Source organism: Gymnoscopelus braueri (assembly GCF_963280865.1).
Source record: "Gymnoscopelus braueri genome assembly, chromosome: 16".
NCBI lineage: Eukaryota > Metazoa > Chordata > Actinopteri > Myctophiformes > Myctophidae > Gymnoscopelus > Gymnoscopelus braueri.
This window is the reverse complement of record NC_137616.1, coordinates 22,402,559-22,417,332: the sequence shown is the minus strand read 5'-3', so window position 1 is coordinate 22,417,332 and position 14,774 is coordinate 22,402,559. Positions and strand designations below refer to the sequence as shown.

At 43.3% G+C, this 14,774-nt stretch overlaps 1 protein-coding gene across 2 annotated transcripts in view; it reads right to left on the bottom strand.

Moving 5' to 3' along the window:
• Positions 1 to 14,774, bottom strand: part of LOC308103841 (exostosin-1) — a gene marked incomplete at both ends in the record, with an annotated part of 287,013 nt that overhangs the window by 215,072 nt on the left and 57,167 nt on the right. The window lies entirely within an intron of this gene.

Here is a 14,774-nt window from a genome sequence, read left to right as displayed (position 1 = left end):
TGTGCGCTGAACTGTGTCACTGTCAACTGTGAGCTGCCTCGATCCAGAAGGAACTCAGCATGTTAAACATGGTCATCATGGCTGCTGCATTGATCAAATGGTATTTGGTACCCAGAGCAGCAAGATGGTCATCTACGGGTGCACACTTCACAGGGGAGCTCAGAAACTATAATCTGTGGTGCCAATGGTGGCTCAACCAGTTAGTGCACTGACCATTATGTTCCTTGAGGCACAAGGACCCGAGTTTTAATCCCATTCCTGTCATGTCTTGCATGTCTCTCCATACTCTCTGGTTACCTGTCTCTCTCCACTCTCTTATCTAATAAAGCATACAAAATGCCACAACAAAAACTAAATGTAATCAGATTTTGCATGATTTTGCAGATTATGATGATGATAATGATGATGATACTCACCACTGTTGTTAAATCACGTCAGCTGAGCTTATAAAGTATGCTTTTCATACGTCTGTGCAGTGAAATCAATTCCTTGCTCTTTCTGTCATATCAATTAGAGAATGGTCAGCACTAACGTAAAGTATGCGTAAGCACTGGACACTTTAACTCTCTCAAATCCAACTCACACGCGCGCACACACGTTTTGAAGGGGTAAGGCCTTAAAGTTTATTACTGGGAAAGAAAACAGCATGAAAACAGCATGCAAACAGACTAACAAAGGGCTGAGATCAACTACGATTAATTATATTCTACCAAATTAATTGATTTGGCTCAGTTGCATAATATTTAAGAAGCTGTGGTTATAATAGGAGCCAGTGGGAGGTATTTTATATGGAGGGGAAAAAAACCTGTCTTTGTTGGTGGCTAGTGGTTAGGCTGCTGGCCTCTGGAACCACATGTACCACTAGTGGGATCATATTCCACCAGAACCTTCTCTCCTGTGTCTCTCTCTCTGCTTTCCTACTGTCTGTCTCTCAAGCCCCATTTATACTTCCTCATCTGACAGTGTTGCACGTAGAAAATACACACAGCGTCCGCGACACGTTGTGATCTTGTAAATCTGCTATTTTCCGCGATACTGTCGTACAACGTATAACGTGGTGTCCCTCTCAGCTTTCCTACTGTCTCACCTATGCCGTCTCAATCGCTGCTTCACGACTTTATATCTCAGTGAAGGTAAAATGTGGACTTAAAAAGAGAAGATCCTGCAACATAATGCAGTGATGAGATAGCCACCATCAGATGCTTTATAAATCCTCTCTGCAGCTGGCAAGGGGTCAGGGGACACTGAAACAGATTGGCTGGCAGGCGTTTGGTTTAGTGGCTTTAGATCGCTGCATTGTGTGGACGTGGGCTCCTTGGGGGGGGGGGGGACACCTCATAGCCAGACCGCCTATTTACGGCTATTCAAATCCCTCACAACATACAAATACAAACTGTTAGCCCTTGGGAAACCAAATGAAACATGGAACCGCAAGAATTCTACTCCATGGTGTACTGATGGCATGGACCATCTGCAGATACCGTAAGAAAGGATTCAGGAGTGCAAGGTTTCTGTGCTAAACTAATTTTATCGGAGAATAGATAAATAATCTAGTTATTACTAGTAACATTGAGACTGGATGCACAGGTGATTGTTTCACGCAATCAATTCTCAACCTGTTGTTTTGGGGTGCGCTGGTTTCAGCGCAACCCAACCCCCTCTTGTGTGTTGGCTGGTGAGGCGTGTCCTAGCGAGACCTGATAGAATGGGTTTCATCGCGCACATACTGGTTGCACGCATACCAATCTGGGAACCCATCACCAAATAAAAAAGGAAAAACAGCGCCCTCTGCTGTTTTTTATTATTTCACTTAGCTCTGGGGGGAGCAAAATGGAGCACACGTGCGCAAGGAAACCGGGGTTTTGGGCCGTTTCTCAATACCCGAACTTGTCTGTACTCCCGTCCTCACGAACTCGTGATACGTCATCAGTCGCTGCCCAAGTACTGTTCCAATCCTAAGTTCGCATTTGCCCAAGTACAGACCAAATACCCGGATGTGAACTTGATCCGCCCCCTTTACCGAGCATGCTTCAGACAAGACTCGCTGAGAACTTTTCACAGCAGATTGCCCAGAATGCAACACCGCACCGGACCACCAGCGCTTGAAAAACAGGACCAATATGGCGGAGACGGACCGCGGTAAGAAATGTCAGAATTATTTTTTTGTTTTGCCACAGAATGTAAATTTAAGATTTATTTTAGGCTTGAATGTTGTTAATTAACTTCAAATCTGTGGCTGATTTGTGTACCGAACTTTCGGACGTTTGTGTAGCCGGCTAGCCGCTGTTAACCCGGCCGCAGATGACCACTGTCAGACCACTGTACCCCGCCTAAGAAGCCTTATTTGCGGCCAGTCCTTTTGAAAGTGTCCGCTGGTTCAGCTGGGTCTTCTTTGTAGTGGTTCAAATGAGATCTAATTAGTTGTGGATATATTTATTGGACTTCTATAGTCTCAGCCAATTTTGGGGAGATAGAACTGCCTCTGACTAATGTTTGATATGTGTTTATGCGAGTAGTATTAACGTTATTTTACTTCAATTGAAGGTATGCGTCCAGGGAGTTCATTCTGCGCTGAGCTGTCAACGAGACTTTTCACCAAGCAAGAGGACTTCATCCAGAGAAGTATGCCTGTGTTTATCAGTTGTGGAAAAAGTACTCAAATTTTTTACTTGAGTAAAAGTAACAATACTGCAATGTAGAAATACTCTGTTACAAGCAAAAGTCCGGAATTAAAAATTTACTTGAGTAAAAGTACAAAAGTATTGGTATAAAAATGTACTTAAATACCAAAAGTTGAAAGTAATCCTTATGCAGAATGTCCCATTTCACAAGTTTTCTAATGTATAAAATGTATAGAAATCTTTTGAAAATAGCAGACCTACAAGTCCTACAAGTGAGCTTGTAGATCGGCTATTTTCTTATGGCCGAAATGTAGATATGGCTCAAGTGGTTAATGTATGTTTTGTAATAATAATCTAAATCTACAAAGTAACTAGTAATTAAAGTTTTCAAATAACTGTAGTGGAGTAAAAGTACAACATTTGCCTCTGAGGCATAGTGGAGTAAGAGTAGGCTACTGAAAATTGGAAATATACCAGTAAAGTAAAACTACCTCAAAATTGGACTTATACAGTACTTAAGTACCACTGGGGTTTATTAATATTTATCAAGCTTGATTCATGTCGTACGCCTGTACATCATTCATGTATTTTTTATTTTGTCATTCCATCAATTTAACTCTGGTTATTTATATTTTAAAATAAAATAAATACAATTTGAGGTCCACTCTTATTTGTGTGCGATTTTGTCTGACTATAGGCCACTTTGACTTTTGTATGTGTGAATGTAAGTTTTAACTTCTTTTGATGTGCAGACCTATTGTTAATTATAGTGTAGCCTACTTAGCTATTTACTTTTAACTAATATAATCCGCAATGACGGCACTATATTTTCAAATGTGTTAATAGCCTTAGGCTAAATGTTATATATATATGTGTGTGTGTGTGTGTGTGTGTGTGTGTGTGTGTGTGTGTGTGTGTGTGTGTGTGTGTGTGTGTGTGTGTGTGTGTGTGTGTGTGTGTGTGTGTGTGTGTGTGTGTGTGTGTGTGTGTGTGTGTGTGTGTGTATGTATGTTTATTCGGTTATATATGTTTATTCTGTTTAGTTTTATATTCTATAATATACCACTCACTCAATACACAAGTGATACCTATAGGGGAAACAAATTATTACAAAAAGCCAGAGAAGTGCCATATTACAACATCGCGTCGCCTCGCTCGCCAGCCTCCCGTTCTGATCAACTTTATTCCACACGGGTAATTATTTGGTCCAGTGCTCCCAGACCCTTGCCAACGCAGGCTTCTCACCCGCAATCGCCTCCTGACTCCAGCAGGTATGAGGTATGGCAACGGATACAGGATAGGTGGGCACTATGGACATCTGGCCACCTCAATGTAAAACTGGCTATTTCGTCCAAAATGTTAAAACATTAAATATTTCAAATATGGTCTTAAGTAAAGTACAGTATACATGATGTGAACATGCACGGTACATCATTATCAGACTTAATTAAGTCTAATAGTAATACGTTTAACCATTTGAAACCTCTGCAGCAGAGGGCTGCGCCGAAATGAGGTTCCACAGCGTCGCGTGCAGGCAAGTGACGACACGGGCAAAAATTGGTCACTATGCATGATTATTACATTTTCCCGCACATCGTATCCAAATAGTAAAGGTAGTCCAGATGTTTTAAATTTTAGCGGCCAAGAAAATGTTACCGACGCGTTGAAACAAGCGTTTAAATCGTTTATTTAGTCAGCCTGTGCCATGTTTTCCCAATGCAATCTTACTGGAGCAGTACAGCGCATGCGGACGGGGGTTGACTGGCCACAGGCTGACTAAAAAAGCGATTTAAACGCTTGTTTCAACCCGTCGTTGAAAATGACTTGGACGATACAATGTAAAACATCTGAGAGAAGGGGGGCTGACCTTTACCTTTGTGCGGAAAAAGGTAAGAATCATGCATAGTAGTGGCCAATTCGCCGGTGTCGTCACCTGCCTGCACACAGCGTCGGGTCTGTAACACCCTGCCTGCCCTGTCTGCTCAAAGTGCAGGGGCAAGATCCGCCAGGGGAAAAAAAACAAAAAAAATCAACATAAGATTAGCAGCCCCTCACCCTCTTCTGTTGCCTATGTTTTCAAATGAGCCTCATTTGCTAATCGGCCGAATTGTAAATGAGAACCATTTGAAAACCGGTTTGGCCACCGACAGGCGCCCAGAACGCATGGATGCATATTTATAGCAGAAAGAGCTTCACATTTAACTATAGCCATACTCATTCAATTCTGAACCGATTCTTAAAATTAAAAATTCTCTATTAGCTGTGAAGGGTCTACTCTTCTTTCATGTGTATCAGATCATGATTGTTCGCCATCAAACAATATCAAGCAAAAAGAAAACATCGGCCGTCCTTTTCTCCATTGCGCAGAGATGGGCACCTCTCTCCATTCAGAAATGTAATAGAAGAACCATCGTCCTAAAACACCCTGCCCCGGGTCTAACCCGGCGGCCTCGGTCCGCGAAAAAAACAGGGCAGTGTGTTTTGGGACGAGCGTTCCGTTTTCCACCTGGAATGGCTCGGTAATTCTCAATAGACTTATCACCCGTTGTTGCGTGACCCCCCGCCCGCTTAACCCCCGGGGGGGTTAAGATTCTGGCCCGGTCAACGTTAGAATTCACCTTACGAAAGTGGCTGTGGAGCTATAGCCTACAGCAGAGGGAGAGGGTCCAAATGGAGCTAGTAATATAAAACAATAGTAAAAGGTGGTAGTATAATAACTTAATATTCCGATTGGAGCTAAACTATGACTGGATATACAGGTTTTGTAGCAACTGTAGAAATATTAGACCTTGATTGTCGAATGTTTAAGCATGTTATAATCATATATAGGCTACTTTACCTTAGAACATTTTTCTAATATTTTATTTTTTAACATTGTGGACAAAATAGCCAATTTTACATCGAGGTGCCCAGATGTCCCTTGTGCCCACCTATCCTGTTATACCCTGGTGGGTCTGTAAGTCATTTATTTGTTACACAATCGGTCAGTATCATAATAAATAAATACCAAATGGAATATTTCTATAAGTTTTTTCTATAAGAGTAGGCTAAATACATTAAATTAACAAAAACTATGTTTTAACATTTATATACCTAGATATACGTTAATATATCTTATGTTTATATAATATCATTATATTGTAAAATGTATGCTGTGTTGTACAAAAAAACAGATCTACAAGCTAACACCGCGTCACTCAGCAATGCGTTGTTAGCTTGTAGATCTGCTCTGAGCATATCCACACTGTGGACGAGCTGAGATGGTGACGTCACCGAGAACGGTGCGTTCCAACTACCGTACTCCCGTACTCCTGTCCTCGCGTCCTCGCAAGTTTATACTCCCGAGGCGAACTTGCAAGTCTGAACTTCCAAGGACTCAAGTCCGTGCTTCCCAAGTTCGGGTATTGAGAAACGGCCTTGGTCTGCCTTCAGCCTTTCACTTCCGGTGGTGCGACTATGTTTTCATTCCCACTAACAATATTTCTACACGGAACACTAATACCACTTGGTATCGTTTTGGTTATAAGCCCACTTGTTTCTATGATGAAAGAGCAAGTTAAAATGTGAATATCTTTCCGTGGTTTTGTCTGCTCCGAGGACGCTATTGTAAAATAAGCTTTGTTTCTAGTGGGGAAGGATCGGCAGACACGTAAATCCCGGCCACTACATTTGATTGGGTAAAGCGCGGCCTGCTTCCTGATCTGAAGCCACGCCCACTTGTAGGCCAGTGCGTACGCGATATGACGAACCCCCCCGACAGATTCAAGCGGAGAGCAGAATCTGTTCTTGAGAGATTAATAATAATAATAATAATGAATTGCATTTTTATAGCGCTTTTCCAAGTGCTCAAAGCGCTTTACAATGGTTCATTCATTCATGCGGGGGGGAGATTGGGAGGTGGAGCAGCGAACAGTCGACGCCAGCGTCCCCACTTTTCCCACATTCACACACCAATGGTGGCAAGCGAGCACCGACCGAATCATTGGAGGCAATGTAGGGTTCAGTGTCTTGCCCAGGGACACTTCGACATGTGGTCAGGAGGAGCCGGGATTTGAACCGCCGACCCACGGATCATTGGACGACCTGCTCTACCTCCTGAGCCACAGCCGCCCTTTTTTTACACGCATACTGGTTCTTATCAGTGTGACGTCGTCTGTTAAGGGGTCTATAGGCCTATATACCTATTCATCCACTAGATGGCAGTTGCGAGAGTATATAGCGCGGGACAGTTTTGCCATGTCCGCTGATTATAAGCGGCTTGTTTTTCTGTCAAGTTGCTTGTAAATATTGGTCGTTGCGGGTTGGAGTTTTTTTGGCTTTCTAAAGTGTAGTTGCTTATTTGGGCTAATTATTATTTAAACCAGTGGTTCTCAAATATTTTCATGTCATGGACCCCCAAATCAATATGTATTTGTCCCTAACCCCCCATCTGAAAATGTTTTGTGACAGATTTGTGTTGTTAGAATGCTTAAAAAATCTTCCAAATATTCCACATTTTATTAAATTGAAAATAGCAGATCTTATACAAGCTCAAGTGTTCATGTGGCCTAGTCACTTCTTTTGGGCTTGTTTTCATAGACCTGGTTGCTTATTTCTCTCACAAAATCTGGCAACACTTCTATGTGGGAGACACTATGTAGGCTAGCTGGCTAACGTACAGTGAAACCACATCGGGTTGAGTTCAGTCCGCAGCCGGACGGACATAAAATTTGAGGAAAGTTCGACGGACAAAACGTCTCTGTCTCCCCCTCCAGTCCCTATTTCAGCCCACAGTTCTTACGGAGAGTATGTATGTCACTTTAGCTAACAACACTGAGGAGCTCAAGACCCTGCTAGATAGGAGAGTGTAGAGGGCAGTGATTCAGGAGGCCCGAGTTGGTGTTGGCTAAACTGCACTCTCGCATCGCATCGTAATGATTTTCAGTAGTTTATAAAAAAATAAAAAAATATATGATGTTGTGAGCTTGTGGACTGGCATTTTTTTCCAAAGGTTTGCCAATTATTATGAAAAAGGACACTAGGGTTCATGTGATTAATAACTAACTATTCCTCCAGTTTGGGTGCCATTCACCACATAACATCAGGTTTGTTTCACCCTCCACAGCTCCACATTCATTGCATTTTAACAAGCGATACAGTACTAAACAGTCTTGTGTGTGTGTGTGTGTGTGTGTGTGTGTGTGTGTGTGTGTGTGCGTGCGTGCTTGCGTGCTTGCGTGTGTGTGCATGTGCACCTACATGTGCACATGCGTGTCAGGTCCCAGGCTAAAGGTTAATGAGTGAGTTGTCTCCAGATGCAGAGTGGCTCCTCTGCTGCACTCAGCTAATTGGAGCACACTGACTTTACAGCTTAATGATGGCAGACGTTGACATGACACTGAGTGGGTCACTCTGCTGTTACTACAGTAGGTGTTCAAATGCCTGTGTCTATGAGAGAGAGAGAGAGAGAGATAAAGAGAGAGAGAGAGAGAGAGACAGAGAGAGAGAGAGAGATATTAGGACGTTAACAACCTCTCGTCCCTATTCTGGGCATGTCATACTGTAATAGGCGAACATTCAGTGAAAGATTTCACCGAACATTTCACTGAAGAGATTTGGTGTAGAGGGAAAAAAGAAGGGGACCAAGTATAGACCCCTGGGGGACCCCGGTCATCAGGGTGGGTCAGTGTTCGCTGTACCTACAGTATGTGTTCATGTGCCTGTGTGTTTGCGCACGCGTGCAAGTGTGTGTGTGTGTGTGTGTGTGTGTGTGTGTGTGTGTGTGTGTGTGTGTGTGTGTGTGTGTGGTGGGTTGGAGCGTCAGTGCTCCGGTGTGATTTACACAGGGCCTTTACGGTAAGACACCGTGAAGAACATTAGACAAATGACTCTGAGACTGGAAGAGATTGATTGTAGTCAGACAGGGGGACGCGGGGTGCACACACACACACACACACACACACACACACACACACACACACACACACACACACACACACACACACACGGAAGTCAGAAACCGATAGATATGCACACCCTCAACAAATGCAATGCATTCACTCAAACATGCTTAAACATAAACGTGTGCTCTCACTCATGCGTGTGGGCACACACACATACATACACGTACGCATGCACACACACACACACACACACACACACACACACACACACACACATACATACACGTACGCATGCACACACACACACAGACACAGACACACACACACACACACACACACACACACACACACACACACACACACACACACACACACACACACACACACACACACACACACACACACACACACACACACGCACAAGGGAATATCAGGGCTGAAATGAGCTGTAACTGAAACTCTTAATGGGTCAGTTTAGCTGAAGAGCATGCCCTATAAAATATGTATTGTATTAAACAAAGTCATGTGTAATGACCACTGTAACAATCTGACATAATGGGCCACGGTCATGTATAAAACACAGTCCTGTAGACTACAGAAGTAGTATCAATTTGTACGGTAAAGTGGTAAGCTAGCTCAGACCGTAAACTAACCCACTGTAGCCGCCAACAAACACTACCTTGAACAGTGAGGAGGACTAATGAAAATCAGACCTAACCCTTCCCATTGTGTTCTGTGTGTACAGAGCCTCCGCTGGAAAATTGATGCCAGCCTATGAAAAATTATTTTTGCATTGCATTGTACAATTGGAGGGTTGTGGGGCAAAACTATTGTATTTTCCCATGATACAACTACAGTTTGATTCAACTTGCTGCTGAGTTCCTACAGCAGCACTGAGCCTAAAGAAGACACTCTTCACAGAATAAAATAATGCTGAAAATTAACAAGCTTTAGCGCTGTTGGTAACTGTGCAGTGTGACTGCACAATACCATTATTTTAATCTTTTAGCTCTGTGCTTCCTCTTTCTATATCAATGTAGGCTATAATATGAACCTATAGATGCACATAAGTACAAGGCATGACACTATGTGCTGTCTTGTGTTGGGTTCATGTTATTTTGTGCTGTGTGTGTTAAATGAATAAAAACATTGAGGGAAGAATCGACACTTCTCGTTCTCCCCTGCTGTTCCATAATGTTATGTCCCTTTAATTTGCTGTGCGTGCAACAGGTTTCTTCATTTAACTTTCAAACAACAGGGGATTTCTGGTGGTGGTGAACTCTTCAAAATATTACAGTATTTATTGAAACAATGTACCAGTGCCATACTGTATGGTTATAACATGTTTTGCTCTCGCTCTGGGCGACTGAACTAAATATAGGGAATAGACAATGGCCATATTTGTAAATAAACACCTTTTATTTGATCACATTTAAGAGCTTTGTCTCAAGGTGCAGCTTGGTTTACAACTAAAAACTTGTGAGTGCAGACTTTGCTGGGAGCAGAGTGATGGCCAAGGTCGATTCAAAATGATACATCGGAGACCAGGCATTCAGAACACCCACCAGGGAAATCTGACTGAGGCGGCACAAAATGGTCTCTCAGCGACGTATCTTAACCACCTGAAACCGAGAATCACTGTTATGGGGGCGAACATTCGATGCGACGCGTTGTGAGTTTGCAGCTCGGCAAACTTTTGCCAAAAGAGATTTGGTTTGGTTTGATCTAGTTATACAGTGCTTGGGGACTCTGGTCAACTACTGTATATAGGGATTAACTGTCTGTCTGTCTGTCTGTCTGTCTGTCTGTCTGTCTGTCTGTCTGTCTGTCTGTTTGATGATTTTGTTAACAGACAGACAGACAGACAGACAGACAGACAGACAGACAGACAGACAGACAGACAGACAGACAGACAGACAGACAGACAGACAGACAGACAGACAGACAGACAGACAGACTGGGTATGGTTCTCACACAATCTCACAGGCTAACAAACTGGCTGCCTGCCTGCCTAGCTGGCTAGCCATCTGTATGAGACAGTCACTCTGACACTAAACAACTGTTTGTCTGACCGCCTGCTGGTCAACTTGTCTAGCTGACTGCTTTCCCCGTTAGATTTGAACAGTGCTTTTAGACATACAGGCTATAAACATGTCTTATGAGGCCATGCTGACCCCATAAATCCTCTGGCTAACCTGTCACCTTTATATGGCTGTTAAAATTATCCAACTCCCCTCTAGAGAGAGAAGAGGAGAGGCGAGGCGAGGAGAGGAGAGGAGAGGAGAGGAGAGGAGAGGAGAGGAGAGGAGAGGAGAGGAGAGGAGGAGAGGAGAGGAGAGGAGAGGAGAGGAGAGGAGAGGAGATCGTGAGGTGGGGTGAGGACAGGAGTGACGAGAACAGGAGACACAGGACAAGATTGGCAAAGCCTACACAAAATACCAGAGAGTAAAGCACGACGTCTCTGATCCAGATCTGTTCTGATCCCATTTCGATTTTAATCAGGAGTCAAATCAGATTAGAGCAGAGCAGAAGGTCGTAGCCAAAGACCAGCTGGAGAGCAGCTGATGTTTTCTTTAGATGGCAGTGGACTTACTTTGCTCATTTCTTGCTGAACCAATAACAAAACAATATTGTAACTTTCATGTCTTTCAGGGTTTTCATGAGAATACTGTACTTAACTGTTGTTTTCTGTCTGTGTGCATTTATTTATGTACACATACATTTATTTGGAATCATATTCTTGGCTACAGGGAGCACACAGTTCACACAATGAACAATGTTGAGCTCTCATGAAGCAGCGGTTCTCAACCTGTGGGATGGGGCCCACTAGTGGACCGTAAAAGTACAAAAGTATTGGTATCAGAATGTATACAAGTACCAAAAGTAAAAGTACTAAAATGTTTGAAAATAGCAGATCTACAAGCTCACAACGCATCGCTATGCGACGCGTTGTGAATGAATGAATACTGACCTCTGTAGCTGGGTTACTGATTAACTGAAGTAACTTAAAATGTGTCAATATTCTATTTGCACACATTCATCCCATTAATCACGTCTTTGTCTTTCTGATGCTAAGCCCTGTGCCCCTGTGATTAAACCTCCCTGCTCAGACAGATTAGCAAGCAACAGTGCAACTACAAACACAGACAATAGGAAATTAAATGGACCGCAGGCTCCATTCTCTATGATACAGTAAAACCAGACCTCCACAAGTCCTTATTGAACCGCAACTTAGTTTACTGAAATTCAGTTTAAATTGATACAGATGTTGCAGTGTATTGTACATATATTTGTTAAATTGCTGCCTAGACGACTAGTAATAATAATCTAACGGCAACCTAGAAGTGTGCATATACACTGTAAAATCCTGCAGGTTAATTAAACTACGTAACCTAAAAAATTAAAAATAAATGAAATGTTTCAATCCTCCACCCTTCTCATACTCCCCAACCCCACCTATAAGTTGTTAACTAAAAGAGTGTAAAGGTGGTTATGGGTCCATTCCTCCACAGAATTGTAAGACTGCATGGTTCTTTACCTTTCATCTGGCGTATGTGGTAATGTGCTTCAGCATAAGTTTGTTGCAGTGTTTTCAGCACCGTCTGGTGGACACAGACAAAGTAACCTACTGTATTATGTTTTTTGTATTTTTGCTATGGGGTGAAAGTTGCCAGCACAGACACAGTACATAAAGCACATGGACACACAGACGCACAGGATGCTTTACACTATATGTGACATCTGATGCTGGGACAGACATCGACAGGTAGCGAGAGAGACAGACAGAGAGGGGAAAAGGACACAGTAAACCGGAAAGAGAGAAAGTTCAGTCACAAACTACTGTACATCCTGAACCTGGCCTCCCCACGCACGCACGCACGCACGCACGCACGCACGCACGCACGCACGCACGCACGCACGCACGCACGCACGCACGCACGCACGCACGCACGCACGCACGCACGCACGCACGCACGCACGCACGCACGCACGCACACACACACACACACACACACACACACACACACACACACACACACACACACACACACACACACATGCGCCAACCCTGGTGGACTGTGCTTGTTTGGGCTCAGAGACTGTGTCCTCTCTTGCGTTGTCCACACATTGGCCCTCATTTATCAACGCAGCGTATAAACCGGCTTATATTTTTCCATATATTCGGCCGTACACCAACATCGAAGTCACATTTATCAACGAATCCTACACAGCTGATCCGAGCCTACATTTGGTCCCAGGCTTGATAAATGTCACGGCTGAAACCTAGCGTCATTTAAATAACACGCCCTTAAATATTCTCAAAACGCCCCGATTTTACGACATGAAGAAGGACCAGAATACGACCAAAGACATCAAAAGCCAATGAGAAAGAGTTTCCCCCGCCTGCCTCGCCACACACGCACACGCACACGCACACGCCCCCCCCCTCTCTCTCTCTCTCTCTCTCTCTCTCTCTCTCTCTCTCTCTCTCACACACACACACACACACACACACACACACACACACGCCCGCCCAGCTTGTCACGTAGGCTTGTAGCCTACATGAATGACATATTATGATACCAATCACATCGCCATGAATGGAATACGTTTGTATATTAATTTATGTAACCCATACCGAGCAGTGCACAAGCAGTCATGTAGGATATTCCCCGTGAGACTCTGGACGGGCGGCAGTGGTTTCGGTCCGCCACGTTAATAAGAGATTGGAGCGTCGGGTTTATAGCCTTAACCCAGCCAGGTTGTTCTTCAAAACTCTCTATGACATAACTCCATAACATAGGACAAGCTACTGTAAGTTTGTACACCTCACTGTCCATGAAAAGATCGTCGGCAGTCCCGACCGCGGGACTCCCGAGTCCCGACGCAAAAGCGCTTGTATATTTTGAAAATAGCAGATCTACAAGCTCACAACACGTCGCGATGCGACTCGTTTTTGAGCTTGCAGATCTGCTATTTTAAAATAGCCAATGCAACTGAATGACTGTTAAAGCAGTTTGTTTAAATTACTTTATAAAATGTTATATTTTCACAGGGATTATTTATTAGTGTAGTAGATATACATTTAGGAGTGGATTATGTGTCCAGATGCCTGTCAGACAGTCAGACAATGCTGCTCCGCAGGTCTAGAATGGAATAAACGGGCGCAGCCAACGTCAACAACTGGTCTCGACCAGACGTGAGATCTCAGCGTATGGTAGGATGAAGCCCACGTCAGGATATATTGATAAATGCCGAAAGGTGCGGTGATCTCGCCCTACGCCCATTATTTGGGCTGCACCGCGTTGATAAATGAGGGCCACTGTCTGCACAGCTGTGAAAAAGACACACACACACACACACACACACACACACACACACACACACACACACACACACACACCCATGCCAGCCCTAGTGGTCTCTGCTAGCTTGGGCTCAGTCTTGCGTTGTCTGCACATTATCTGCCCAGCTGTAGAACACACAGCCAAACACACACACAGTAGGTACAGTATTAGTCTACCTCAACTCTTTCAGAAATTCCAATTTCCGTTGACATGAAAAAAAAGGATAAAAGGATAAAAATAATTCCCAGATGTCAGTCACAAGACATGACCATCCTGGGACCAACAAAATGGAAAACGTTTAAAAGGTCTGACTGGTCAGAAATCTAACAGGGTTTTTAAAAGTCTTGCACCCTTTTACACTGCAGGATAATCAAATGGTCTGCATTTCTTTCCAAAAAGTCTAATAACAATGTGGGTTCTGTGGAATATTACAAATCATACTTACTTCTAAACCTATTCTTTCAGTGTGGCTTCCCTTTGCAGTTAAAAACTAATAAACGAAAAGAAGAATATTTGCCCGACTAACTGGCTTGAATCCCCAACATTTTTGTTTATTTGTTATGCAGATGTCAGATTTACATAAACTATCACCAGGGGACAATCGTCCAATACAAGCACTGAGTAAATGCATTGAAACAAATCAACAATGGAATGTGCCATTATTTTCTTAAATTAAACGAAGGAAAAATTGAAGTAAATGTTTCTGGAGCCAAAGAAGAACAATTAAAAGTCAGTAATCAACTTTAATTTGCGGTAATATTAAAAACCACAACACCGAACTGTAATTCTACCTATGAGGGCGGATTCTGCCAATGCTTTTCAATGGCAACAGAGCGTTTTTTTTTGCAGAAATCCGCCAATGGCAACAAACCACTCCGTTCCCATTGAAAAGCATTGGCAGAATCTGCCCTCATAGGTAGAAT